The sequence below is a fragment of the Protopterus annectens genome, chromosome 11.part0 (genome assembly GCF_019279795.1).
Source record: "Protopterus annectens isolate FY-2018-M chromosome 11.part0, PAN1.0, whole genome shotgun sequence".
Taxonomy (NCBI): Eukaryota; Metazoa; Chordata; order Ceratodontiformes; family Protopteridae; genus Protopterus; species Protopterus annectens.
In genome coordinates, this window is record NC_056745.1 from 1,167,986,989 (window position 1) to 1,168,013,779 (window position 26,791).

Here is a 26,791-nt window from a genome sequence, read left to right on the forward strand (position 1 = left end):
CAGACATGTGACAGAGAGTGATTACATTCCATGTATCTGCTCTATTGCCATACATAGTTCTGATAGTCACCAGAGGAATGATATTTTCAGTCAATAAAATGATACTCAACAGGTTAAAATAGTATAATGTGAACACAAATATAATTTGATAACCAATTCACCAAGAGAATTGTGACCCCAAGAGATTAAAGGGAATAAGCACTCCTGTCCTGCATATAGGCTCCAAAATCCAGACCCACATTAAAACTGCACAATGATCACTTATAGAGCTCAGTCATTAGCCTAGCACCCCAAACCTTTTTCTCTACAATCTGTGTGATCCACAATGTTTTGCAATGCCTGTTTCCCAACTGTTTTGATTATTACACAAACACACACACACACACACACACACACACACACACACACACACACACACACACACACACACACACGCACACACACACACACACACATACACACACACACACACACACACACACACACACACACACACACACACACACACACACACACACACACACACACACACACAAAATTCCCAGGAAAGACTTGCAGAATTCTTCAAGTTCCCACAGCTTTCCTCCTGCTACAGTAGTACTGCCAGCACTCTGGATATGCTCCTGATTTAGCCAAATATAAACTACAGAAATTAATCTTTCACTGGTAGTAGTCTTAAGCAAACTAGCTAATTGGAGAAAAAGCCACAGAATACCACCTTACAGTGTATGATACCCCCTTCTCAGATAATAAATAATAATCCATACACCCATCCTTCCATCCACAACCCCTTTTCATATATTGCACAAGTCATCAGTGTGTCACTTCAACAGTGTCAATTATCTAGAGAAAAGGTTTATACCACATAAATAATAAAGACTAACCACAAGAAATTAGAAGTGAATAAATATAGGCCAGTTCACCAGATACAAAAGAATAAACTGAGGTATAGGTATTTGCTTTTTATTGTATTATTATCTATATCTGAGGTATTTTCCCATTTTGTGTTATTTCGGAATAAATAACTCTGCTTAAACAATAAAGAAAACACTGTTAACATTGATTAAATATGCAGAGATCAAATGAGTACACAGAGAATAGAAAATAATAGTAATACAGGCAAAATATTTACTGAAAAATCTGATCTAAAGCTAAAACTATATCCTGTCTATCTCTTGTTAATGAAATACTAGTTCTTAACTACTATAACATCATTGGTTAACAACAAAAATGAGTAACACACAAACGAGAGACAAAACCTAAGCAACAACACAAATGTTTGACATATAAAATGAGTGAGTACCCAAATGTTGACAACTTGTTTCATACTATCAGTAAAACCCATCTTCAAAACCCAGATGAATCATCATCTGAATAGTGGTGCTGTTAGGGAAAAGGATTTTTGATAATATAATGTATGGGGTTAGGGTTAGGGAAAGATATAGGATTAGGGTTAGCGCACATGAGTAACATGGTGCAGAGGGGCTTCATCTACCTCATATACCTCTTTACTCATATGTGCTAACCCTAACACTACCCCTAACCCTACACATTATGTTACTAAAAACATTTTTATGCCAGTACCACTAATTAAGACAAAAAGACTCAGAACCATTACTACACCAAAGAAAAACAACATGAAAGCTATCCTCTTACCTAACCTTAACTGAAACCCTCACTAGAAAACAGTGGCATATACACAATATATATAGTACCCACAATGACACAGCCTTATACATTTTCCCAACCACTACCTTTTCATTCAAATATTCATTTTCCTACACATTGCTACATACCTACACTAAATAACGCTTAAGTTAACCACACACACACACACACACACACACACACACACACATACATATATATATATATATATATATATATAGAGAGAGAGAGAGAGATAGATATATATAGATATAACATTTCTTATAGTTACAAGTTCATAATATCAAGTGTTTTTAATGCTGACAGAAGTGATCAAATAATCATATGATCACATATGCTGCCATTACTTTCTGTGAGGATGCAGAACATCACAGAGTGGGAATTTGCCCTTTCTCCACTGTTTTGTAATGTAGGAACTGGTATATAAATTAGCAGGGGATGTGGGCAGTCTTGATGCTCCTACAGAAAATGTATACTGTGTTTTTTTTTTTTTGTTTTTTTTTTAGTCTTGATCCTATGGGGAATGATATTTTGCTATTTGCTGTTTTGGTATTTTGATATTAGGAAGTATATAATTTCCTTTGTCATCCAAAAACAAGTGTAATTATATCAGCTTGCATTAGTTCCTGACCAACATAGAAGAACAACGGTGTAGTTAAAAGTAAATGTGCATTAACTGTTGCAATACTATTGACTACTTCTTTTTCACAGTTTTGAAGAGCTTCCTCTTTGAAGTACATTGTAGTTGCATTTTATGACACTTTACTTTCCTGTATCTGAACTTTTGTTTGATTTAATTTTATGCAAGCAATTAAGTCCTATCCTGAGAAAAGCAGCAAGTGACTCTTTACATTTCAAAAGTGTTTCTTGTCTTTCATTTTTTTTTCTTTTAAAAGAAAAAATGTTGCACATTCCTAGGAACAGGCAGAAGTATACCTAAGGTAGGACAACAGTGGCAGTTGCCGTGGGCATAAGGCATTAGGGGTCATAGTTGGCAGTTACATTTTTTTTCACTCATCTTGTAGATATGAGGGCATGACAACAACCTAGCATTCTTACTTTTTTTGTTGTTTTTATTGCTCCTCAACTTAGCGGCATCAGATTAGGGAGTGGCACTAGGCATCAAATGAGCCAGCTATGGCTCTGGAAAAACAAAACTTACTGCAGAGTAAAACAGAGTGAATGTTCAAACATAGTTTACTAAGGTGTCAACAGTATGTGGTAAGAAAGAAAAACGTATATCATTTTTTTTTTTTTTTTATTTTATTTATTTTACATTTGTTGACTGGGATAGTCTGACTGGATCCATGTCCATTTTCATCGGAGGCCCGGGGAGAAAAGCTCCAAGGTAAACAGATACAATAAAAACATAATTACATATATGGTATTTACAAAGACTACATATGCAAATATGATGAGACAAGTTCACAGGTTAAAAGTAACTACTGGTTACAGTGAGGGGAAAATTAACAGTAGCTAGTTTACTAGATTATTCACATTCACAATGAGAGTTAGCCAGGCATGTTGCAGTGGCAAAGCCAGTTTAGTGCCAGATGTTGTTTGAATTTGGTTTTAAATTGGCCTAGAGAGGAGAGCAAAGTAATATCAGCTGGAAGTAAGTTCCAGGTTCTGCCTGCAGAGTTTGCAAAGAGGGCATCACTAGCTGCATTGTTAATTTTGATTGACTGAATTAGTAGTTTGTTCGAGGATCGAAGCAGTCTTGTATTGTTATGGGGGGGGTGATAATATTTCTAAGGGCTGGTGTATTATCTGGATTATAGAGGATTTTGTTAGCCATGATCAGCAGGTTATATTGGATTAGACTGGGAAGCTCTAGCCACCCAAGCTGTTTAAGGTTGATGCAGTGGTGAGTACTAAAAGGCAGGCCAGTGGCAAACCTGGCAATGTGATTGCAGCAGGTTGACAGTCTATTAAGTACAAATTTGTTTAGATTGGAGAGAAGGGGGGAAGTGTATAGAAGTGTTGAAAGTAGGTGAGAGCGAGCTATGGCCATCTTAGCTGGAGGAGTTAGGAAAGCTTTTATCCTATATAGTGACCCAAGTTTTTTATTGATGGTCTCGATTGTTTGATTTACATGAAGGTCAAATTTTAGATTATTGTCAATAATGACACCTAGTAGTTTTGTAGAGGGGTTGGGGTGATTATTGTGCCATCCTTTGCATTTATGGTGAAGGTAAAGTAGCAGACCTATGTGTTGGTGAGAATAACAGCATTTTAGTTTTTTGGGGATTTAGTACCAATCGACGTTCAGAAAGCCAGTTTTCTATAGTATTAAAGGTCGACTGGGTAGCAGACCTCAATTCTGCAGGAGATGTAGCTGAGCAAATCAGGATGGAGTCATCAGCATATTGGATACAGCTGACATTTGGGATGACTGCATATAAGTCACTAATAAAGATGGAAAACATTAGGGCCCCTAATATGGAGCCTTGGGTTACAATGGGTGTTCGGTAATAGGTTAGAGAGCTTGTTCTGCCAGAGAACAGCCTGTTGCCTCCCATTGAGGTAGGATTTAAACCATTGAAAGGCTTTAGAATCTAGACAGAAAGTTTGCAGGGTGTGACTCAAAAATTGGTGATCAACCATGTCAAATGCCTTGGAAAGATCCAAGAAGAGGGCTAAGGATATGTGATTATTGTTACGGTTATTGTTTATGGTATTGGTAAAAGCCAGAAGGGCTGATGTCGTGCTGTGGTGTGGACAAAAGCCATGTTGGGTATTGGCCATGAGGTGATTTTGGATTAGGTTGTGCATGAATTGTTTGTGTATACATTTTTCCATAATCTTTGAAAGTGGAGAAAGTATAGCTATTGGTCTATAATTGGAGAATTCAGTGGAGGAACCTCCTTTATGTAGTAAGATTATATAGGATGTTTTACAAATGGTGGGAATTTTAGCCTCTGCTATGGTACAATTAATTAGTATTGATATCGGATAGGCAATGGCATCAGCTGATTTTTGAAGGTACTCGGTGGGGAGTTGGTCAGCGGAGAGTGTGGTAGGTTTTAATTTTTTGATCAAGGTACGGATGAGTGATGTGGACACTGGTTGGAAGCTAAACGAGAGTCGGTTTTTAGAGGTGGTACTATTAGGGTCAGGGGAGCTAGGAGTTGGGCTAGCTAGGGCTTGAATTGTCTGAGTAAAGAAACGGTTAAAACTGTCAGAGACCTCCTCAGGGGATTTATCAATGGTGGCAGCAGGGATAGGTGTAGATGTTTTTCCAGGATGAAATAGACACAGATTACTGTATCCTGACACCCCCAGCACCTCAAAGACCTATTTCTTTTTGTCTCTACTAGTCTTTCAGCTTCTTTATGTTCAGCAATAAAAACTGTTGCCCCTACATTCAGAAAATATAATGTATTTACATAATATATTTATGGTACATTGTGTAATATTCATTTGTCTCATTGTCACTCAGGTCAGAGTTAACTGAAGAGCATGCTAAATACCATTTTAATTCACATAATGTATTTATGGTGTGTTTTTGATGTATAGTTATCTGACTTTGCTATTTACTCTACTTTGTAATCCAGTCACACCATAGTTTACTTATTATTATTATTATAGCTGAAAATCATCCACTTAACCAATGTACTTACATAATTTAAGAAATTAGGAAATAAAGACTTCAACAAACCACTGTGGGACATGTTGTTAGATTTTGTACTTACGTCAGGTAAAAAGGCTGATTTATTTATTTATTTATTTATTTTTTATAGTAGCTGTTGTCAATGCTGCAAAAAGATCACATAATCGATTACATGGAAAGCAATATGCAGCTCACCACAGGTAATAAAATGTACTGCATCACAAATGTTTAGGAGTCTATCCATAAGTCCGTTACCCGTGGACTATCTCAACTATCCATACAGAGACTTGGGTTAAAAGATAACTTCTTTGTGCCACGTTGGCAATATTTGATGAGTGAGTAACACCTCCATGCATAGTGTGAGGAAGGTGACATTTCACAAAAATATCCTGTCATCCTTGCAAACTACATGCTGCCTTAAATCTGTAACAGACAACTGCAGGCAAACAGCATACTAGATTGTAAATGAACATGACAAAGATAATGTTGATGGTGATGATGATGATGATAAAATGGAAGTCGGGTGTTATTCAAAGCCAGCAGCCTTTCTGTCGTGTCTTAACTCTGTTGACATTTAATTATAGCATCTCATTTTCACTTTATGTGCTGCATTTTATTAACCTGGCTCAGCTCGGCTAGACTTTGCCATTTTGCATGTAAGACCAAAGATAAATTAAGGTATCAGTTCATTTATGATATTATAAGTTATTGTTACTAAAGCCATTGTTGTTATTGTTGCTCTAGTTAACAAAGTTTAGTTTAATTCAAATGACAAGTTTAAGTCACAGGTGAGAGCATCAAAACAAAATGAACTACATAAAAATGAATGAAAAAGAAATTCTAAAAATATGATAAACATGAACTACAAAAAAATGAATGAAAAAAAATTCTAAAAATGTGATAAACAACATGAACTACAAAAAAATGAATGAAAATGAAATTCTAAAAATGTGATAAACAACATGAACTACAAAAAAAAAAAAAAACAAGCAAAATACTAAAATAAGCAAAAAAGTGGCTAACAGTCTTAGTATGATAAAAAAGTACCTGCATAAGTGAAAAAAAAGGTAATTCTCAAGCAACTGTACTCTAGACTTTGCGTTAACTAGACAAATTAAGTTCAGTATGCAAACACGCATCTAAGTGCAATGCCTAAAAATGTAAGCAAAAAGAAAGGAAAAAGTCTGCAGAGGTACTTAAAAGAAGTGTGGTACTGAAGAACAAAACCTAGGTGCTTTAAGAAGTATGTTTAGTTGTTAAACAACAGACCAGAGCAGAGTTGGTATTTGCTAACAATAATTGCAATGTTCATGTGACACACACATCTAACATTTTCTTTGAAAAGTGGAGTAATAATTCCTTGAACTTAGCTATTTCTGAGATACTTCAGAGATCAGGTATGAAATGTAGTGCCCCAGAGGGTCAGTCCCATGGCAGAAAATGTTCTAGCACTAAGTTTCAGAGAGGCAGTTCAGAGAAGGAAAGTAGCAATGAGTCACACATGAAACAGTTTATCAGCAGCATATAGAATAAAAGCAGAAACCCATTATTTTCAGGAAATCCTCTCTAATTAGGTGAGGACTAGAATGGAATGGCATTTGACTAAATCTGAATGCACAGGGTACATGCAACTATTAAAAATAAAACTAGAGGAGAATATATACATTTTACAGTTCAAGTTATTTGTTCATTAAATGGAAGGGTTCTGTTGTTCACTGCCTAGAGTATTATGGAGTCTGTGGAATGTTAGTCTAAGCGATGTGTCAGAGAGTAAGTGACTTTCGTTAGGTTACATCAATGAAGCAACATGAGTTAATTGTTATGAAATTTTCTTTTAATCTCACATTGAAATAGATTCTAATTATGCAGTTTTGTGTATCACCAGGTAAATTGTACCTAAATAAGGATAAAGCTGTGTCAAAACCTTTATAATATAAAAAGGTGCATGATCTGTGGTCATCTAGTAGAATATAGTGACAGATCTTGAGGAGTTAGTGCTTGATCAATCCATGTCTCATAATTCCATTGTGTCACCTGAAGTTCTTTGTGTACAAAGAATTTACAAAACTTGCAGCCACTGTAGAAGCTAAGGCCCTCAAAAAATGAATTACTATAATGGTATGTTCTGCTAGGCAGACTGACTACAAGCCTAATTATTGTATGATCTGTACATTCTAAGGTAGTGTTCTCATTTTATGTGAAAAGACTGCACCTGACACCACACTGAGTAGATATGATAGGCAATGCAGCTCTCCTTGCAGCTGTCAGTCTCTCATCTGTGCTAGGAAAGGTCATGACCATGGAGGAGATCAGCTCCAAGTGTAGAGTGTAATTGTTTTGTAGCCTCTGGCAGCAGGTTCTGCTCACATTTTCAGTGTGCACTTCACTGTGTGTACGACAATGGCGATAGGCTTCGCTCGCTGAAGGTTGTGGTAAGCCCCCAAGCAAGTGCGTTAAAAAAACTCTGAATCATTTAGCGGGCGGGAGTTGTGCATGGTGTACCCCCAACAAAAGCGAAAAAGACACACACACACACACTGACACGCATAGGTGGGATCACAAAACAGTACATTAGTCAAACCGGATAGACTTTTAAATCCTCTAAATCTTCTTTAAAAAAGTATTTTTCAGGAGAACAAGACCTCTCTCACACACACACACACACACACACACACACACACACACACACACACACACACACACACACACACACACACACACACACAGTAGGTTGTGGCCTCTACATCCCTTGCTATTTATGCATACTAACTCCATCATTACTGTTTTTTGCATTAAACAGAAATCCCTGAAATACTGCAGTCTCACTGTTTGACTGTAGAATGCCAGAACTGAAGACTAGTTATTGCATGAGTGCTGATCGCTGGTGTGTGTCACACAAGTCTTACAGCTCGTCAGTATTTATCTGCACTACTGTAATTAGCATACTTGTCTGTTATTACCCAATATGCAAAGCACAACACAAGTGTGTTATATGCTACATTTGCTGACTGGGTAGGTCCCCTAAATACAAATACCTTTTTCTCAAGTACTACTTAAGAGCCTTGCTATGTAACACACACTATGTGATAAGAAACTGACGGATTTAAACCTGGGATTACAGGATTAATATCCTTAGGACCTTACAGCCGTCACTGTCTGTAATATACCACCAGATCTTAAGATATCTGTATATACATCAGGCACTCAGTTATATGCTGCTATAATCATTTCAGCAGTGAAACTTTAACTTATAAATGATTAATATACTGTAATAATGTCACTATTTCTAAGTACTAAATGTACTGTTTTCCTGTTCAACCATCTTGTTATTTTTCTTTCCCCCGCTTTCTCTCCTCACCATGTTCACAACCTGTCAGACTGTTAACAACAGAAAAAGTCTTTTGGTCAGGGTGGTAAGTTAGGAAACAGAATTATTCCCATAACTGCCTGTCTTTAGGCAGTAAAAAGTCTTAATCCTAGGCCTGACTGATAAGTGTATCTGCTGACCTAGTAAACACCAGGACTGTACCTTCCCTATGTTTCATGAGAAGGTGAGTCCATGCTGTGTTATGCAGTACTGAACTCCAGGTTTCTCTGCTGGCAGGACTAGTTTCTTACTGGTCTGCATCTGCATGCATATTTTCATGTCTGCTGTCGGGTTCAACAGTGGAACAGAAGTATCAGGAAAGTTTGGGGTGGCGAGGTTTGTCCTATGGGGAAGGAAGAATTACATACCCTTATTAAAGCTCAGCGGTTGTCTTTTTGTTATACTGCTATCAAAACCATTTCCCTCATTTTTTCTCTCATAGGACTGTTGAAACATTCCCAACAGTTATCTGAAAACAAAAACACTCACTTCTTTGGGTGGGAGCTTCTTCGGCTCACATAAATCATCATACCTCTCAACTAACCAGATTTTGCAGAATATCCAGATTTTTGCCTCATATTTTTGGTCTGGTCCTCATAAAATGTATGTTTTTCTGCAAATCATTGATGATTGAGGTCAGAAAATTATAGTAAATAATGACAGATATTTGAGTTTCAGACTTCATGACCTTCCAAAAATATATAATAATGCAAAACCTGATTTTTCTAGCATTTTTTTAAGTTTATACAAGCAATATTTAAAATCTTTCCCTATTTTTGGGCCTTTTTCCCCCCATTATTTTTAGCTTTGTCTAGATTTCTTGAACTGAGAGGTTGAGAGCTATGTAAGACATAACAGAACAGTAGAAAAAAACTAAGTATACAGTTAAGCCAATGTAATCTATCCAATCCAAGCACATCAAGGTTTTAATTTATATTAATTAAAATAAAAGATTCATTTAAAACTGCATTTCAGCTTGTTAGAGACAGAAGGTAAGCGTGGCCCACTGGAAAAACAGACAGTCCAATGCCTTCTTAGAAGCTCTGTCAAAACAACTGAAATTTATGATATTTATATATTTATGAATATAAATGCTCTTTAACTATTATATCAATTAGTTAATTTACTGAAAACAATAGTAGCAAGAATTTGTTTCTTTTTCCTTGCAAAAAGCCTTTTGTATACCTCAAAGTGTTGTGTTTACAAAAATGAATTAATTTATGTTAGGAAAGAAGCAAACAAGAAAACATTGCAATAACGGGTATCTGTTGGTGAATCAATAATCTGAAACACGAGGAAGTGTAATTTCTGAGGGAAAATGGTAAAATAAGTAAAGAATGTGAGGAATACATAGGCAAGCAGTTAAGTTGTTCCTGTTTTGATTTGCATGCAATAGACCATTCAGAATCTTTCAAGTTCTTTAAGTAAACCTTTTTTACACTGAAACATTTGAATTATATCTTGTATCAAGGCAAACAAGCATAACAAGCCAAGAGTAACTGTATGATGAGCCAGGAACTTGTGAAAATGAGGAGTGAATAAATCCAAGAAACACCTGGCTAAAGCAGTGAAAGAAAGTGGACAATTAAGCAATGTTTGGTTATTCTTTTTTTTAATTCTTAAGAAAGATAGAATGTAGACCCTACATATTTATTTTTCTTTGATCTTTAAAGCACATTTTGTAAGGTTTTGACTGCGGATATTTCATTACAAAATAAAGATTATCCATTAAGACTGTTTTTTCGTATAGGTTCATAGGTTGGTACTAAGCTATCGGCCCTAGGGCCTATACAAGCCTAGCCATAACAATTCCCTGACTATTTCCCACAGTATTTACTTCCCTGGACCCCTGTCTAGCAGGGTGACTGACATGATCCCTGGGGTGAATTTCCTATCTCCCATCCAGTCGTCAAGGTTCCTTTTGAAGAGGGCCAAAGAGGCACTCTGCTTGACATGCATAGGCATTCTTTTCTAGAGTCTGGGGAGTCTCTGGGTCAGGAACCTATCCCTCCAGCATGTTTTGTTCATTGTGATGACAAGGTTTAGATCCCTGGAGGGTGTGTCTCTGAGGGATTGGGATTTCTTTAAGTGTAGCATGTCCAATAGCTCTGGGTTTAACATGACCTTGTATGTTAAGCAGAGATCGCCTCTGAGTAGACGATATGTGACAGAGTATAGTTGGAATTTTTTTAGACAGTCAGCATAGGGCATCTGCTTTAGGCCTGTGATTCTTTTAGTAAGGTATTTCTGCAGCCTTTCCAGTTGTTGTAGATGTCTTGAGAGGTACATACCAAACGGGGGATTGTATTCTATAATGGGTCTAAGGAGGGATGAGTACAGTGGGACAATGACCTCCTTTTTTCTGGATGAAAAGCCCTTAGTGATGAGATGTGCCACATAGAAGGATTTCCTGACTGTTGTGGTGATGTGGTTATTGAAGGTGAGACCACTGTCCAACTGTGTCCCTAAGTCTCTTATCACACTTTCGGTGCTTAGTGTACTGCCACCTATGTGGTAATTCACGGGTACATGTTTTTTTCCCAAAGGGGATAACTATACATTTCTTAGCATTGAGCTTGAGCCCATGGCTCTGGCACCAAGCATCTGTTTCTGTAAGGCCCTTTTGTAGAATATTCACATAATTTGGGGATTCAGTAATGGCTCCCAGTTTGCAGTCATCTGCAAACTTTGTTATCCAGAGTCCCTTAGTGTTGGTCTGTACTTCAGAGAAGTAGATGCCAAACAAGTGCGGTCCCAGGACTGAACCCTGAGGTACTCCACTTGTCATTTGTCTGGAGCCGGATTTGAAGTCAGTTATTTTTGCAGTGTGGGTTCTGTCAGTAAGCCGGTTGGCAACCCATCGAGTGACATAGGGATTGACGCCCAGCTTAGTAAGTTTATCTATGATTCCAGAGTGGGGGATGGTGTTTTTTTACCTGTGCCTGTTTTCTAGATAAAGGCTAACTACAGCAAACCTTAAACACATGCCACTCAACTTTTCAGAGCAAAAAATCTGGACAAAGCCATTAATAAAAGTGAAACAGAGGCCCAAAATAGGGACATTTTTCTAAATATTGCCCTTGCAAACTTAAAAAAAGTTGCTAGAATAACAGGTTTTGGATTATTATGAATTTTCTGAAGGGTATGAAGTCTATAATTCAAATGCCTTTCATTAATTTATAATTTCAGTCTTTAATGATTTGCCACTTATTTACCAGGAAACCAAAGTTTTAGGAAAAAACGTGCCAAAAATATGAGGGAAAATTTGGAAATTCTGCGAAAATCTGTACAGTTGAGAGGTGTGCCTAAACAATCTATCACAAACATCGTGTAATAATAGACTCCTTCTTGTTTCTATCATCAGTTGAAGTAAATATATATATATATATATATATATATATATATATATATATATATATATATATATATATATATATAGAGATAGCTAAATAGATAGATAGATATAGATATAGATACAGATATCGATAAAGATATATATATATATATACACACACACACACACACACACACACACACACACACACACACACACACACACACACCTATACATCTGTACATGTGGTATGATATTGAATGCCTTGGCAAGGTCAAGGTATGCTGTGTGAGCAGCTTGTCCACAGGCTAAATCCTGAGTGTTTCTCTCAAAAAGTTCATAATTTCATCTGATTTGACAAGGTCAAACTGCTGGGGATTCAGTCTGATAAGATTTCAGAGGTCATAGTTAATTAAGTCAGTTATGCTACTCTATGTGGTTTTGCATGGGAAGGGCATGCAGATTCCACACAGAAGGCACTCCCAAGCTGTGCCGGGAATCGAACGGGAGAACCTCTTGCTGTGAGTTAACAACGCTACCACCGTACCACCGCGGCATAGGTTATCAAAAGAAGGGAAGAGAAGATAATGTATTATGCAGAGATATAAAGGAAAGAGAAATAAGTAGGTCAACGTACTGACATAACTGCTAAACTCAGCATAAATAATCAGATTTGGTCATTGCCAAACAATTCACCAAGTCTAGGAATACAGTGAAAAGAAGAAATGCAAGTTAATAGTGGTATGAAACACAGAACATTTTAGAAAACTTGAAGTCATCTTACTTAGTCCTTACTAAACCAACACAATAAAACTGTTACAAATCACATTATGATGTGTTGCGTGGTGAGTAATATCACAAAAGCATAGAAAAAGCACAGCCATGGTTAATTTTGCAGTAGGTATAACCTGAACGTGTACAGGTATTGTAGAACTGATTAAGTAAGGGGTCATAATTAGGGAGGTGGAGGACAAAATCTACAGGACTTGTATTTTTAAGATTAAAGTCAGCAATCATACAAGGTTTTGGGCCATAAAATAGACAACACAAGTCAACTGAATACTACAGTGTACAAAATGGTAGCTATATTTAGTGGGAGGAGTTTATTTTAACATTCACACATTACAGTAACCTTTGATGTTATGTTGTCCTATCTCGCCTTCATTCTTACTAGTTGGGTTCAGAACCGATCAACGGTTCTGACTGGGTCATATACTAAAGGTCAAAGCCTTCCTCTTGGCTCATGAGAGGCTCTTCATCTTGGCCGTGGCTAAGTGTTGAACTTATTTCAAAAATTGTCCTTATTCCAAGCTTTTTGCTTATATAGTTAGTTATATAGCTTTTAGTGAATTATTTCTCTGTCAGTGTGCATGTTGTTTGCACATATTTAGTTGTTATTGTGTTTGTGGTTGGCCGTCACTCTTCTTGTCAGGCCTTTATCCTCCTATCCCGTCTGAACTTCCTAACCTGTGTTTTAGGGTTTTGTTAAACTTGCCTGTGGGTGCACTGTTTAAGTTAGAAGTGTGTCCAACTCACTGTTGTTCCTTTCCTTCTTTTAAGCTGGTAGTTGGCTTAGCTGGTGCCCATTTAAGTTAGAAAGCCAAGCGCCCATTTAAGTTAGTGGGCAAAGCTACTTCCATTCCCCTTCCTTCCTCTGCAAATCTTTAAGGTGTATTGGGTTTTTTTTTAAATCTGTATAGCATTTATATATATATATATATATATATATATATTTACATATCCTCTTAGAGTGTTGTTTGAACTAGTATATTTTATAGCGTGGTATTAGTCTTCAGTTAGTGTAAAAAGTAGTTGTGCCTTGTTGTTCACTTTGTGATAATGTCTAAGGATCAGAAGGAATCAAAGCCATCCAGCTTTAAGAAATGCCAGAAATGCTCCCAGAAAAATATCCATAACTGATGGACATAGTATATGCCTATACTGTCTCAGAGCCAGCCACCTGCAATAGTCATGTACTTTCTGCCATTCCTTTAGCTCTAAGGTTTTTCTAGCGAGGAAAAACAAACTGATTGTAAGAAGACTTCTAAAGACTCTTTTTTCTGAAACCTTAGAAGTTCAGAGCACATGCAGTAAGTCCAAGTCCCCATCTGCTAAAACTGACAAGCCTGCCAAGAGATATACTTCATCTTCTTCTGGCCACTCGGAACCACAAGAGAAGATAGCAAAGACAACTCCATCAGAGTCAAACCCTACTGGATAAGACAAATCAACATCCTCGGCACCAATGAGTTTGGAGCCGAGAGAGACTCAGATTCAGAACTGGTCACCTGAATTGTTACCAGTCTCCCCTACCCTGCAATCTCCCATTTTACAGAGATCTCACTCACCAACCCTTTCCTCTAGGTCTTCCAGAAGCCTGTTGGATGATGATGTGGACAGGATGGTGCATAAACTGCTGAAGACACTGGCGCTGGCAAAACCTCTGTCAGCTCCAACCCAGTCAGTTTTGGAGCCAGCAAAGACCTTTTCATCCATGTGGATTCCTCCTCTGAGCCAATCTGGAACATCGGCGCCAGAATGCCCAAAACCAATTGTAGTAAATACTTTGGTGCTAAGACCCACCATGGGCATTTCAGACCTATTGTCTGCTCTGACATCCTTGGTGCCATCTGAGATGTCTGGGAGCCAAAACTCTCTGGTTGGGTCTGGAGGAGATGCTCAGAACCAAGACCTTTCTGTTCTGAGCTTGTGTCTCAGGGCCTCAGTGTGGGTGAGCTTGGCTCCTACATCAGCTTTGGAGCTGGATCCCTTAGCTTTGGGAGTCTCCTCTGCTTCCTCGGAACTGGAAGTGTCCTCGGATTGGGGGGAGAAGCTTTTAAGCTGATGAAGAGTGTGCTGTCTTCCCATACAGCTCTACACAAAGGTTCTGACATTCTTCCCCCTCAAGTACCGGCTTCTGTGTCTGCACCACCCAAGCCACAGGACAGCAGAGATTCTGGGCCTCAGGGTACCCCATCGGGCAAACTTCACTCTTCTGAGACCTCTCCAGAATACCCTTCTGAGGAGACTCCCCAGAAGAGGCTCTTCAAGAGGAAGCATCTGGCTCCCCAGATGAGTCAATCACCTCGGACACTGACCTCGAGGAGTTAGAAGGGTCCCCATGGTCGCCCTCTGATGATATCTTCTTTGTGGATATCCTAGAACTCCTTAAACAGAGAGGCAGCTGGAAACCCATCAACCCTTCTGATGAGAAGTCAGTGTACCTGAAGGAACTTTGTATCTTAGCCTTCAGCCACCTGGGTGTCTCCACCTTTTGACGAAGTCATGGAACTAGTTAGTCAAAAGGCATGGGAGTCACCAGACACAATGGAACCAGTCCCTTGGAGGCCAAATAAGTTAATTACAACTCCAACAGACAAGGAATTTCTCACAACAGGCATCCCTGTAGATGTTATCGTGGTGGCAGCAGCCACTAAGAAGGAACTTTCTGAAATGTCCTCATCTGTTCATCCACCAAACTAGTAGTCTTAAATGATGGACAGATATGGGAAGCGTATTTTTTCATTAGCGATGTTTGCCATTAGATCGCTGAAATTACCTGAAGCACTTTACAAGACTTCAAAGAGATCTCTTGAAAGAGTTAGGAGATACTCTTCAAGGTACAGATAAGGTATCCTCTCAGCTATCCACCTTAAACTCCATAGTGAACTCCTCCATGAGACTGATTTCTTATGAAGTGGATGAAGTGAGTAGGGCAGCGGGTTCAGGAGATTCCCTAAGGAGACACTCCTGGTGTGCTTGTGTCACTTTGCGGAACCTTTTAAGTCTACCTTTGTCAATGTCCCTTTCGATGGTTCATCACTTTTTGGACCCAAAGTAAAAGAGACACTCACCAGACACGAACAGGAAGGGAAAACCCTCTCTGCCATTGGAGTACATTTTACCATACCTTCTAGACCCTACCCCAAAGGTCAGAAGGGGGAAAAAATGTGGATCAGGAAATCCCAGGGAGTTTTTCAAGATGCATGAGGTGAATCCTTCCCCAGGGGTAGAAGGGAAAATAATAATGGCAGACCCCATCCACACGGCAGAGGGGGTCCACAAAACCAGGGTGACCATGACTCCTTTCACAGCCGACCCTTCCAGCACTCCTGAAATGAGGCCCACCTGCCCTCCTCTGGAGGCATTTGGGGGTTGGTTTTCTTTGTACCCAGAAGCCTGGTGAGAGATCACAAGAGACAAGTGGGTACAAAGCATAATATCCAAAGGTTACGCCATACCATTTTGCCTTCCTGTCCCAAATGTCAAAAACATCCCATACGTTCCACCCAGTCAAAGGGAACAAGCAACTATAGAGATTCAAAAGTTGCTGGAAAAAAGAGTCATCCAAAGACCAAACAGGATCCAGAACTTACTCAAGATTCTTTTTAGTGCCAAAAAGAACAGGGGACTGGAGACCCATCTTGGATCTCACCAAACTAAATGAAACTGTAAAGAAGACCAAGTTCTGGATGGTGACAGTGCAGTCAGTTCTTCCCTTCTTAAGGAAAGACAATTGGATGTGCTCAATAAACCTCCAGGATCCATACTACCACATCAAAATGGACAGGCCGTCATGGAGTCATTTGCACTTTGGCTTGGAGCCAGTCATTTCCAATTTTGAGCTCTGCCCTTTGGTCTCACTACAGCCCCCAGAGTGTTCACCAGATTCATGGCAGTAGTCACGGCTCACTTGAGCCAGCTAGGATTCCAAGTGTTTCCATACCTAGATGACTGGCTTCTGACTGCCACCACCAGGCATCTAATACAGCAGGCAAGAGACACCACGTTACAACTTTGCTCCCACTTGGGGATAACGATAAATTCAGGAAAAATCTGCCTTGTTGCCATCTCAGCATATTACCTTTATAGGAGAAGATCTAGACACAGTCTCCATGATGACAAAGCTATCTGCAGAAAGAGTCTTTCTGCTCAGACAACAGATTTTCAGCCTTCTGCAAAAGACCAAAATAAAGGTGAAAACAGTTCTAAAAGTCCTAGGAACAATGGTAGCAGCAATAACCCTGGTCCCCCTAGCTCATATGCACATGAGAATTCTTCAATGGCTCCTTTTTTCTCAATGGTCATTTCAAGAACTTCACATGTCTCACCAGATCAGGATTACAGAGTCATGCAAGAAGGATCTACAATGGTGGCTTCTCAACAGTCACGTAACGTTAGGTCGGCCTTTTATCCCACAACTTCCTATGGCAACAATGACCACAGATGTCTCCCAGATAGGGTGGGGGAGCATTATCTGGGGAGGATGGCAAGAATACGAGGCCCATCTGCACATCAATGTCCTAGAGATGAGAGCAGTGCTCTTGGCATTGCAAGGCACTTCAGAACTCTCTTCTGCTAGGGACAATTGCAATTTATACAGACAATATGTCAGTGGTCTGGTACATAAACAAGCAAGGAGGAACCAGGTTCTACCCCCTGTGTCGAGAGGTGCTCAGAGTATGGCAATGGGCACCCTCTTCCCAATGTTTTCTGGTAGCAAAGCATATCCCAGGGAAATTCAACATGATAGTGGACAGGCTCAGCAGGGCCATATTAATGCCTCACGAGTGGTCCCTAAAACAAGAAGTAGCGGAAAGAATATTCCAGAAGTGGTGCCAGCCTTGCTGTGACCTCTTTGCCACTCCTGTGAATACCAAATGTACCAGCTACTTTGCCCTGATCCCCCATCTAGGGGAGTCACCAAGGGATGCACTTGTTCACAACTGGCCCTCAGGACTACTTTATGCATTTCCCCCATTTCCTCTAATAGCCAGAGTTATTCAGAAAGCCAAGTCATTGGGAAGCAAACTAATTCTCATTGCCCCATACTGGCCTCGTCAGATTTGGTTCCACTTTCTCTGGCCTCATCTTCAGGAGGAACTATGGGTTCTGGACCCAGTTCCAGACCTGCTGACTCATACGTCCGGAACACCCCACCCCTCCCTCCAAACCCTCAAGTTGACAGCATGGTTTCTCCAGTTCTAAATTTAGTCAGGCTTCATAATTTCATGCTGGCAATGAAGCATATTCTAATATCCTCTCACACAAGACCTCAACCATGAAGTTATACCTCAGTAAATGGAAAAGGTTTTTGTACTGGGCTTCAACAAAAGACATTGATCCTTTCTTTGCCCAAATCATTTCTATTCTCGAGTTCCTGGTAGGGCTGTTTCATCAAGGTTCTGCTGCAGCTTCTATAAAAGTCCAATTAGCCACAATTTCTAGTTTTCATATAGGTGATTTGACTCTTAACTTGATGTCACACAGATTGTACAAAGTGTTTTTAAAAGGCACTTGTTTATTAAGACCTCCCATTAAAGACCCTCTATTGCCATGGGATTTGAACTTTGTCCTATCACACCTAACTCTGCCTCCCTTTGAGCTGGCATCAACATATGATCTCAAATTTCTGTCTTGGAAAACAATTTTATTGGTTGCCATTACTTCTGCAAGGAGAATCTCAGAACTACAAGCCTTATCCGTCAAACCTCCTTATATTATCTACCATAAAGACAGAGTATCTCTTTGGACTAATCCATCCTTTTTACCTAAAGTATGCTCTCAAGCTTATCTAAATCAATCGATTGAGCTCCCAGTTTTTTTCCCTAATCATGGCAACAAGGCAGAATACAAGCTCCACCAATTAGAGGTCCATAGACAACTGTGCTTTTATTTACACAGAACCAAAGATTTTAGGAAATTGGATCAACTGTTTATCTGCATTTCAGAAGCAAAAAAAGGCATGTCTATTTCTAAGGTCACAATCTCAAACTGGCTTTCAGGCTGTATCACCTTTATCTACACTACTAATAACAGAGATCTACCCTTTCAAATCAAGGGACACTCCACAAGGGCCATAGCAACATCATCTGCTTATCTAGCTAGACTATCACTGGACAGCATTTGTGCCGCTCCTACATGGGCAAAGCCCCATACCTTTATCACTCATTACAAAGTAGATTTGGCCTCTAGGGACAGGGCCTCCTTTGGTTCCACTGTCCTGAAGAATATACTCCCATGAGCCACCCAGGGAATGTGGTGCTAGGGACACTGTCCCAACCAGTAAGAATGAAGGTGAGATAGGACAACATAACATAAAGAAGTTATGTACTCACCATAACGTTCCATGTTTGTTGTCCACCTTGTCTTCATTCTTACATCCCTCCCACCTTCCCCCAGCCCAAAGCTTCTGGAGGGCTTAGAGGTTTTCTTTCCTTTGGCAAGGAAGTTCTCTGACTTCTTTCTTATCTGTATATTCTACAGAATATTATACATATAGACTCTATGGTTATCAGCAAACAAGATCTGGGGAGCTACACCAGTGCATGATGGGATAGAGGATTCAGCCACGAGCCAAGTGGAAGACTTCGAGCTTTAGTATACGGCTGAGTCAGAACTGATGATCGGTTCCAAACCCAACCAGTAAGAATGAAGGCGAGATGGACAACAAACATGGAACGTTATGGTGAGTACATAACTTTTCTTTTTTCATAAAAGGAGGATACTGAAAGCAAATATTTTGACATTTGCTCCCTAAGTGACAGATGGTAACAGACTGCACTACTTAATGTTTCAAATGTAACGCTGTACAACTTCTGATGTCATAGGGGAAGAAATGAGTGCAGTTTAAGAACAGCTTGTTATAAGAGGTATTACTGCCATGAGAAGTTGACCATATAGTGTAGTTTGTGACAGTGCAACTAACAGAATAATCATGGCTTACCTTGATTTAGATGCCAGTCTAAAGTGTGTTTTCATCTTTGTACAGACTTATGTGTTCATCTTTAAAAAACTTACATTATTTTTTAATGTGTTGTGTTTATGCAGACGGCTGTCCAAGTATCATCCAGATTCATCTTTGAACAACTTAACATTTTTTGTTTGACATTTAAACAGATGTCTGTCCATGTGACTTCCAGGCTTATCTTTGAAGAGTATACATTTTTTCATGTAGAATTCATATGGAAAACTGCCCTTAAGTTGTTGTGTGCAGAAATACCAACTACTGTTTCTAAAAGGTAGCCCCTTGCTGACTTGCAGAAGGTTTGCATTGCTACTTTGTTTTGGTTTAGACAGCCTAATAGTGAACACAAGAGGAAGTCGAACAATGCAGCATTTTGTCTGGATGTGGCACTGAAAGTGGGTAGAGAAAGTATCCTACTGAATGTCTAAGAGTAGACTGCGGTTAGTGGATTATCGGCACAGATGCTATCAGTTATATCCTGCATCCCTTTTCTTGGTGTTGACTTTAAGCACAGGAACATTAAATAAAGTGGCACATCATCTAGAACACTGTAGGTCTTCTTATCTCTGTCTCGATCTTTCAATAGGTCTTACACTAGCAAGCAGCTACAACAAAATAAAACAAGTAACCTTTCGGTCTTTCTTTATAGGTCTTTCAAAAGGAAATGACTGCAACCAGAATGGACAACAATTTCTGTTTCTCTGTTTCTCTCTGTCTTTCTCTTTCTCTCTCCCTCTCTCTCTCTCTTTCTCTCTTCCTCCAGTCTCAGACTAGCAAGTGGGTAGTTGTTGCAAACACAGGACAACACAAGAAATAGTTGCCCTCACTGTTTTTTTTTTTTTTTTAGCAGACACTGGAAACTTTCAAAGAACTGTAAATAAAACAAAGTTTCTTTCACTGAATGTCCCACAGATGTGAGCAGGATTAAGTTTACACAACTCAAGGAGCATTTCCGCTAGCTCTCCTTCTTGCACAAGGTGTCAGTTTTGTGCACTGCAATTTAAATGGACTAGCCAGCAATGCTACAAAAAATGCCTAGATGGGACAAGACTATAGTGAATTTGAGACTTTTTTTACCCCAAAAACACTGCTTTAAGAAACAAAAGCCTCTTGCTGTTAGCTCATGTATAACAAAAGTTGTCTCTGGCGGCCAACAACTAATGCAATTATAAGCCTCTGGTTACAGCCAGCTTTAGGCATAGGCCAACTAGGTGCTGCCCAGGGCACCTCTGTATCAGGGGCACTTTTCCAGTAAACTGGATGGTGTAATTAGATCAGGATGGGGGCAGTAGTGTGGGGGTGCTGCTGTGGGGCCCTTTTGTCTAAGGCACCATTTGACCTAAGGCCAACCCTGCTTCTGGTAAAAGCAATTCTTTAGGTAAATCAATGACATATGAGCTGAATGTTCCTCTTTTGTTCACCACTCCAAAATGGAAATGTGGCTTCCAACTTCCAAAACTTCCAATGGAGGTTAATAACATTTAAGATGTGGACTCCCAAATGTTACCTACTGAAATGCCAGCACTCAAAATGCAGAGTGCTGAAAAGATGAAAAAAAACCCTGACACCATGTTCCTGAACTTACAGATACCAACTCCAAGATTACCATATCTCACAGAAAAGGGGATATTCTGAGAAATGGCATCTCAGACTTAGTATATGTAAGTCCATTCTTTCTGCAATTCATTCGCTGGGTTTCAGGACTCACTCTGATAAGTCCCAACATTTCAAATAGTTACCCTTCCAAAAATGAGTTCACCTCTCTCTGGAATCTCCTCCAGACTCCTTCAAAGTTGATTTCTCAAGTCCTCTTGACTCCATAGCTTATTGACATCTGATATTGTATCCATGTACTTTCCTTAAAAAGGCACCATCTTACTCCTGATCCTAACTACGTTAGCAAACAGTAATTTCCCAAAAGGGTCAGGCTCCAAACATCCATTATTATGTGCCTAACTCCTGAAAATACTATCTGGACATTAAGTCACTAGCAGACCTTACTAAGCCTCTATTAGTACCACCTCCTGGGCTTTCCAGTGGTGCCATCATGTTATCCTGCATGTAATATATATATATATATATATATATATATATATATATATATATATATATAGCTATGCGGGTGTTGTTCTAAATATCAACAGCCTAAATATCAGAATAAAAAATATCTAAATTGCTTAATATCAACAGCTAAGAATATCTAAACACTAAATATCGCTAATAACTAAATGCATTCAAAACCAATGTTTTTGCATAGGGCAACCCTCACCTCCCCACCTCTATTCTCTCCACCCTCCACATCATCTCATGATAATTATATACATCAAACCTGAGGTTGCTTAACAGTAGGCAAAGGACAGATACCCTTCCATTATATAACTTCCTCTTTGTCGATATTCATTGTTTAGCTGTTCGATATTGAGGAGTTTAAATATTTTTTGTGTCGATCGTTTAAGTGTTTTTATATTTAGAGCTACACTTATATATATTATATGTATAGGTATACTTAAAATAATACATAAACAGAAAAATATCTAACATATAAAATTTCTAAAAATACAAAATATCAGCAAAATCAAAGTTATACTTAGGAAGGGTTTCTGGTCTTTCTCCACTGTTGTGCAGCTATGTAGTTGGTATGCATAATTAGCAGGAGGTGTGCAGGTACAAGGGAATTTGCTCCCTGCAAAAACATTGGTTTTAGATATGGTTAGATTTTGTTGATATTTGTGTTAAGGTATTTCTGACTTTAGATATTTTTATCAATATTTTTGCTGTCAATATTATGTTGTTAACATTACTTTAAGTATATCCATGGACAGAGACACACACACACACATGTATATATATATATATATATATATATATATATATATATATATATATATATATAATACACACATATATATATTTTCTTTTGTGTCGATCGTTTAAGTGTTTTTATATACAAATTTCATGTTCCTTTAAACAGCGGATAATATTACATTTGAGTGATATTAAATGCAAAACGAACTAGAAGTATATTATACAAGCACACTATACAACATAACACTGCACATTTTGTTTTTTTGGGTATAGACAAAATTGCAGGGGATCATCTATCTTTGTGTAAAAAGCATCATTTGCTAACTAATAAGGAATGTATGTGGATTGTAAATTTGGGGTCTTTATTTAAACCGGGTCTGAATGGCCATTAGTAATTTAATATATATGTTTACTAGCACACACTTATATTATTCATTCATAAGGGTTCTTGTATTTTATATATATATATATATATATATATATATATATATATATATATACATGTATGGATCTAGGGCATTTGCTCGACTGAGCAAATGTCCGAATCCATAAAACCCGAACACTTTTATCAAAAAAACACTTTCGTAAAAACGAGTGACAAAATAAAAAAAAAACACTACATTTACATTTTTAGCAGGGGGCTTTGCCCCTTTACCTCTATGTGGGCTGTGCCCCACACACCCCTACTTTAATATTCTCCCCCCTAAACTGCACTACAGTGGAGAAAAGGGAAATTTCCCCGACTCCAGTTGTAGTACAAGCAAGCAAAAGTGCTATGCAAAAAAACTGAAAAGCACTAAAATATCAGTATGCGTGGATCTCGGTCTTCGGTCTCAGTTTTTGCTCAGTCAATATATATATATATATATATATATATATATATATATATATATATATATATATATATATATATATATATATATATATATGGAAAATATGTATATTTTTGTATTTTGGTATGCATGTGGGGGGGGGATTTGGGCTGGCAGTTTCCTTTAAATGTGAAGGTATTTAATGGTGATGTAACTGCGGTTTTGAAACACTCACTGATAATGCCATGCAGCGAAAATGGTCTGGGTAACGGACTGTCTGTTGATTAAATGGAGTTGGCACCACTGCGTTTGCTGCTTTTCTTGTGTTGGAGTGCTGGAGTACTTGTTGTGTCTATATATACATGTATATATATATATATATATATATATATATATATATATATATATATATATATATATATATATATATATATATATATATATATACATATATATATATGTGTGTGTGTGTGTGTGTGTGTGTGTGTGTGTGTGTGTGCGTGTGTGTGTGTGTGTTCATAAGATACATACTAGGCTAGCCTATCAAATTTCCCCTTAGTGAGAATCAAACTCTGTACCTCTTGAATGTGTGGTGAAAACCTTAATGAGTATGCCTGAAAAAATTACATGGAGCTGCTTACTGCTTGGTGTGATGGATTTGAAGTGTTCTTAAGACACTCAGTCTTGCTGGCTGGATTCTGCTAAAATTTAAAGTCTGGTTATATTTGCATTCACAGTCTGTTGCATACAGAAACTTGCAGAATATACACTGATGAGAGAATATACTTTGCAGCATCAACTTTAGAGAGCAGTAACAAATAGCTTTTTATAATAAACCAAACGGAACAACGTTGCAGCTTAAAAGTACTGTTCCAACTTTACTTCTCATATAGTACAGATAATGTGAGAGATATAACATTTACCTTTGGACAAATGAGTCCCTACCATACCTCTAACATAACTGGATTTATACAGCTTTTTATATACACTTTTTTGTCATGCATAAACATATACATTTCCTCTTGATATTCTATTTTGGAGAATTGCTCATCCTGTAGAAACAATACTAAGCTTCCTCGTTTAAGAATGTCTTGTAAGAGACCAGCTTTTCTGACAGTGTGAACATCCTGTATTCTATTTGGATCTTCGTACAAAAGCATCTGTTCTTGTGCCAATGCTGATAAGCATATCCTATTTTCCATGCAGAAAAACATATTTTTGAGAAAACACATTGTCACAGTGTCATAAACATATCCTGTTGTTTTAGGAAACATATTGTGTCCATCCTGTTATTTTAGGAAAAATATTGTGTCCATTTTTTTATATGCAGAAGAACATGTCAGTGTTCTTTAAAAGCAGATTTTGCATTTTTGCTCTTGCATACATCCTGTTTTTAAGTCTGTAAGGGAAAAATGTCCATTCTTTAAAAGCAGATTTTGTATTTTTGCTCTTGCATACATCCTGTTTTTAAGTATGTAAGGGAAAAATGTCCATTCAGCAGATTCCTTTTCCAAGCCATGGTCACTTAGTATGACTGCTGATCACATATTACTAAACTCTGTTTCTGCATTTAAGCAGGCCTTTTCTTTCAGCATATTTACAACATAATTAATTTCAGCCTTATATTCTTAAAATCTAACAATTCCCTCTGTTTTTAAACATACTCAAAACATTTTATATAGAAAACACATTAAGAAACAAACCTTTAGTTTGATGCAACAAATCAAAATGCAATTTTACATAGTTAATACAATGATATTAAGTTTTACTACCAAAACTGAATGTATTTAACAACTTTTTCTTTTGCAGACCATTCTGTGAAAATGTTTTATCAGTTATGAGCTGTGTCTGCTTTAATGTTATTTTTTTTTAACATGATCAATTTATTCTTTTGCAATCACAGAATTTAATTTATGACTTAGAACTGTTCCATTAACTCTTTGCAACTGTTGAATTAACTATAAGAGACAGTAACCATGTGCTACTGCAAGCATTTATACACTGCTGAAAATATACAGTTTCAATGTCATTTTAACCATAACATTGTGATCATGTCTTTGAACTGCTCATTAACATCTTGGTTGAATACTGAACTGGGCTTAGATAATAAATATTTGAAAGCAATTATTTTACTGGGGTAAAACCAGTGATATTACAACTTGACAAATTACTTTTGAACTTATTACAATGTATCCTGATCAGTATGTATTTACACAGACTGTTCGCTATTTATGCATTTCAATCTAGTAGGTATCCTGGACCCATTGTTTTCTTTAAATATGTTTTTTTCACACATATTCATTACTAGACATTAATTTCATTTGTACTGAATTTTTCTGCATTTGTACATACAAAGACTATCATTTGTACTGAATTATTCTGCATTTGTACATACAATGACTATAAAGTACATTTAGTCTAATCTTACAAATTTAATAACATTAATATTGAGCAAAATCTTGGAAAATGTTTATGTCTCTTTAGAAATATCTAGTGGAACTGGCACCAAATGCATATGTCATGTTATTTTAAACTACATACTCAGCAATTAAAAATATTCATGCTTTTTTATACCAACATTGTTTTGACAAAAACATATTGAAATAGTGACCATTCTTGCTATTAGAAACATTTATGCATTTTGCATATCTTTATTCTCTCTTGCATAGCTTTACTAAAGCAATTTTAAATCATCTCTTGTTTTTTAAACCATCTCTTGTATAGCTTTATAATTTAACCAGTTGTAAATACAATTTAATTCTAAACAATACAATAATAACCATTATGATAGCTATTAACAACTTGTAAAATATCTTATCTTGTCAGGTTTAATCCAGTTTACCAGTATTTCTAATACACTAATACCTGTTTTCCCCCCATAAAAGAGTATTGTCAAGAAGGAATGAGATATTTTTTCCTCTAGCTTTATTTTAGACCCTTGTTGTTTATTTTTTCTGTAGCTTTATTTCAGACCCTTGTTGTTTATTTTTTCTGTAGCTTTATTTCAGACCCTTGTTGTTTATTTTTTCTGTAGCTTTATTTCAGACCCTTGTTATTTATTTTTTCTGTAGTTTTATTTCAGACCCTTGTGCACTACTGCTTATACAGTCAGTGTAAAACTGAGAAAGTGCCCCTCCCCCTTATACAGTCAGTGGAAAACTGAGAAAGTACCCCTCCCCCTGTAGTACTTCAGCACTGTTTACCTGCCCTATGCTGTGAGAATAGAATGTATGTCAGCCCAACACTTTGGTTACACACTTATTTTATTAGGTTACTAAATAAAGCTTTCACTGTATATTACCTCTAGTAGGTATTTACACCCTCCTGCACAATTGATTTGAACTGTATATATACTATAGCCCATTTGCTGGCTGTACTTGATGCAACTGAGTTTTTTCTTCTCTTTTAACATTTACTTGCAAACAGATTATCAGTGACATCTATG